The 4,493-nt window shown below is 38.5% G+C and overlaps 1 non-coding gene across 1 annotated transcript; it reads left to right on the top strand.

Annotated features, from left to right (window-relative positions):
• Positions 1-1,648: 1,648 nt before the first annotated feature.
• LOC115945018 (small nucleolar RNA SNORA72) lies at positions 1,649-1,780 on the top strand. Its single transcript, XR_004079501.1, has one exon. It is a non-coding gene; the product is annotated as a small nucleolar RNA SNORA72 (small nucleolar RNA).
• The last annotated feature ends 2,713 nt before the right edge of the window (positions 1,781-4,493 follow it).

The raw sequence follows: 4,493 nt of genomic DNA, 5'->3' as shown, positions 1-4,493 counted from the left end.
CTGAGCAGGGAGCCCGACTCGGGGCTCGATCCCAGGACCCTGGGATCATGACTTGAGCCAACGAAGGCAGATGCTTAACAACTGAGCCACCCAGGTGCCCCAGTTATTATTTTTTAAATAAAACTGTCTTTTTAGGGGCGCCTGGGTGGCTCAGATGGTTAAGCGTCTGCCTTCGGCTCAGGTCACGATCCCAGGGTCCTGGAATCGAGCCCCACATCAGGCTCCCTGCTCAGCGGGGAGCCTGCTTCTCCCTCTCCTTCTCCTGCTCCCCCTGCTTGTGCTCTCTTGTTCTCTCTGTCAAATAAAATCTTAAAAAAAAAAAAAGACTGTCTTTTTTGAGTAGTTGAAAGTTCACAGCAAAATGAGGGAAAGGGTAGGGTACAGAGATTTCCCGTATATCTTCCATCCCCACACATGCAATGCCTTCTACGTTATCAACGTCTCCTACCAGAGTGGTACCTTTGTTAAAGTTGATAAACTGCATTGACACGTCATAATCACCCAAAGTCCATAGTTTATATTATGGTTCACCCTTGGTGTATATTCTATGTGTTTGGATGAATATATAATGACATGTATCCATCATTATAGTATCATACAGAGTATTTTCACTTCACTAAAATTTCACTGTGTTTCACCTATTCATCTCTACCCCCCCCTTCCACTGGCAAATACTGATCTTTTTACTATCTCTGTAGTTTTGCCTTTATGTCATATGGTTGAAATCATATAGTATGTAGTCTTTTCAGATTGCCTTTCATTTTTTCATGTGACTGTCCAGTTGTTCCAGCATGATTTATTGAAAAGACTATCTTTGCTCCATTGTGTTGCCTTCTTTGTGAAAGATCAGTTGACTGTATTTATGTGAGTCTGTTTCTACATCCTCTCTTGTGTCCCATTGATTGATTTGTCTATTCTTTTGTAATACCACATAGTCTTCATTACTACTATAGCTTTATAGTGTTTTAAAAATTTTATTTATTTTTTTATTTGATATAGTTGACACACAGTTTAGTTTCAGGTGTACAATTTATAGTAAGTCTTGAAGTCAGATAGTGTTAGTCTTCTGACTTTGTTCTTCTGCAATATTGAGCTATTATGAGTCTTTTACCTTTCCATATAAACTTTAGAATACTTTGTCGATATCCATAAAATAACTTGCTGGGATTTTGATTTTGATTGTACTGGATTTATAGATTAAGTTGGGAAAAACTGACGACAACACTGAACATGGAACACCTCTGTCCATGAACATGGAACTCCTCTCCATTTATTTAGCTTTTCTTTGAATTTGTTCATAGGAGTTCTGTAGTTTTCTTTCTTATACATGTTTTGTTAGAAACCTAAGTATTTCATTTTTGGAGGGTGCTAATATAAATAATAATTTGTTTTTAATTTCAAAATCCACTTGTTTATTACTGGCATATAGAAAAGAAATTGAATTGTATACTAACCTTGTATCCTGTGCTGTTATTGCTTATTAGTCCCAGGAGTGTTTTTGTCAGTTCTTTCAGATTTTCTTCATGGATGATCTTATGATCCATGAACAAAGATGGTTTGGTTTCTTCCTTCCCAATCTGTATCCTTTTTATTTCCTGTTCTTGTCTTCTTGTATTAGCTAGACCTTCCTGTTGAAAAGGAGTGGTGGCCGCAAATATTCTCGCTGTTCTGATTTTGTAATAATCAGGGCAGGCTAAACATTCGCTGTATTAAGACCATGCATGTGTCCCCAGACCTAGTGCTTTCCCTAGGTCTGGGTTTATCAATGCTGGTGATAAACCAAGTCTGATTATATGATGTATCATATATGGGAAATGCCTGTGACTTGGTATCTGATTATCCTTGAGAAATGACAGCAAAGCTAGTGTCACAACTTTTGAAGATAGCCATTGCTAATTTGATGATTACCAGTTGCGATTAAATGAATTATAAAACTAACAAAAAAAAAAAAGAAAAAAGAAAAGGAGTGGTGGGAGGGGACATTGTTGTCTTGTACCTACCTGATCATAGTAGAAAAATTTGTCAGGAATGGGTGTCAAATACTTTTTCTGCATTTATTGATAGAATCATCTGGCAGGGTTTGAGAGGTTGACTCCAATTTTGAAAGAAGTTCTAATTGTTGCATACTTGGGATAAATTCCACTTGACTTTGTCATGTAATTCTTATTATATATTGTTGGATTCAACTTGCTAATTTTATTGAAGATTTTTGCACCTATGTTCATGAGAGATATTGGCCTATAGTGGTTTTTGGTAGCAGGGTAATGTTGGCCTCATAGAATGAGTTAAGTGTTTCTTGTGCTTCTGTCCTCTGAAAGAGATTATAGAGAATTGGTATAATTTCTTCCATAAATGTTTGGTAGAATTCACCAATGAACCCATTTGGGTCTGGTGCTTTTTGTTTTGGAAGGTTCTTAATTATTGATTTGATTTCCTCAATAGAAGTATAGAGCTATTCAGATTGTGTGTGTGTGTGTGTGTGTGTGTGTGTGTGTGTGTGAATTTTGACAGGTTGTCTTTCCAGGAATTGGTCCATTTCACCTGGTCATGAAAGTTGTGGGCATAGAGTTGTTTATAGTATTCTTGCATTATACTTTCAATATCCATGGGATCTTTAGTGATGTCTCCTTTTTCATTTCTTTTTTTTTTTTTAAAGATTTTATTTGTTTATTTGAGAGAGAGAATGAGAGAGAGAGAGCACATGAGAGGGGGGAGGGTCAGAGGGAGAAGCAGACTCCCTGCTGAGCATGGAGCCCGATGCGGGACTCGATCCTGGGACTCCATCATGACCTGAGCCGAAGGCAGTCGCTTAAACAACTGAGCCACCCAGGCGCCCTCCTTTTTTCTTTCTGATTTTAGTAATTTGTGTCTTTTTTTCTTTTTTTTTAGTTAGCTCAGCTGGGGGCTTATCAATATCATTGAACTTTTCTTAGGACCAGCTTTTGGTTTTATTGATTTTTCTCTATTGATTTCCTTTTTTTAATTTTACTGATTTCTGCTCTAATTCCTTTTTTTAAAAAAATTTTTATTTTTTAAAAGATTTTATTTTTTTATTTGACAGAGAGCAAGCACAAGCAAGGGGAGTGGGAGAGGGAAAAGCAGGCTTCCCACCCAGCAGAGAGCCCCATGACCCAAGCCAAAGGCAGACGCTTAACGACTGAGCCACCCAGGCGCCCCTCTCTTTTTTTAAAAAAGATTTTATGTATTTATTTTATTTATTTTTTTTAAGATTTTATTTATTTATTCATGAGAGACAGAGAGAGGCAGAGGCAGAGGGAGAAGCAGGTTTCCCGCTGAGCAGGGACCCCGATGTGGGACTCGATTCCAGGACCCCAGGATCATGACCTGAGCCAAAGGCAGACGCTTAACCGACAGAGCCACCCAGGTGCCCTATTTATTTATTTTAGAGAGACTGAGTGAGCAAGCGGAGGGAGGGGCAGAGGGAGAGGGAGAGAGAGAATCTCAAGCAGACTATGCACTGAGCACAGAGCCCAATGCAGGGCTTGATCTCATGACCCTGAGATCATGACCTGAGCCAGTATCAGGAGTTGGATGCTTAACCAACTGAGCCACCAGGCACTGTGCCCCTCTTCTGCTTTCTTTGGATTTAATTTGGTCTTCTTTGTCTAGTTTCCTAAAGTGGAAACTTAGGTTATTCATTTTATATATGTTTATTTGAAATGGAATTCCTTAGTCAGTAGAATGTGACTCTTGATTTTGGGGTTGTGAATTTGAGCCCCATGTTGGGTGTAGAGATTACTTAAAAATAAAATTAAAAAAAAAAAGGAATTCCTTTCCCATTGCTTGGTGTCTGTCTTTTGAAGCTTGTAATTTAAGCATAGGTACACTTCATTTTAATGTGCCTTTGCTTTATTGTGCCTCGTAAATATTGTGTTTTTTACAAATTGAAGGTTTGTGGCAACCTTGCATTGAGCAGGTTTATTAGCCCCATTTTTCCAACAGTATTTGCTCACTTTGTGTCTCTGTGTCACATTTGGTAATTCTCACAATATTTTAAACTTTTTATTTCATTTATTTATTTTGTTCATTTTTCATTGTCATATAATATACAGTGTTACAGGGACGCCTGGGTGGCTCAGTCGGTTAAGCGTCTGCCTTTTGCTCAGGTCATGATCCCAGGGTCCTGGGATCGAGTCCCGCATCGGGCTCCCTGCTCAGTGGGGAGTCTGCTTCTCCCTCTTCCTCTCCCCCTGCCTGTACTTGCTCTGTCTCTCTCTCTGACAAATAAATAAAATCTTTAAAAATTATATATATATATATATATATATATATATATACACACTGTTATATTAGTTTCAGGTGTACAATATAGTGATTCAGCAATTCTGTACATTACTCAGTGCTCATCACAATAAGTGTACTCTTAATCCCCTTCACCTGTTTCACCCATTCCACCCCCCCCCCTCCCTTCTGGTAACCACCAGTTTATTCTCTGTATTTAATAGAATCTGGGACATCTGGCTGGCTCAGTC

The sequence above is a fragment of the Leptonychotes weddellii genome, unplaced genomic scaffold, assembly GCF_054177405.1.
Source record: "Leptonychotes weddellii isolate Sample4059 unplaced genomic scaffold, ASM5417740v2 HiC_scaffold_16455, whole genome shotgun sequence".
Lineage (NCBI taxonomy): Eukaryota > Metazoa > Chordata > Mammalia > Carnivora > Phocidae > Leptonychotes > Leptonychotes weddellii.
Note: the sequence above shows the minus strand (reverse complement) of the source record. Positions and strands in the feature narration are given on the sequence as shown.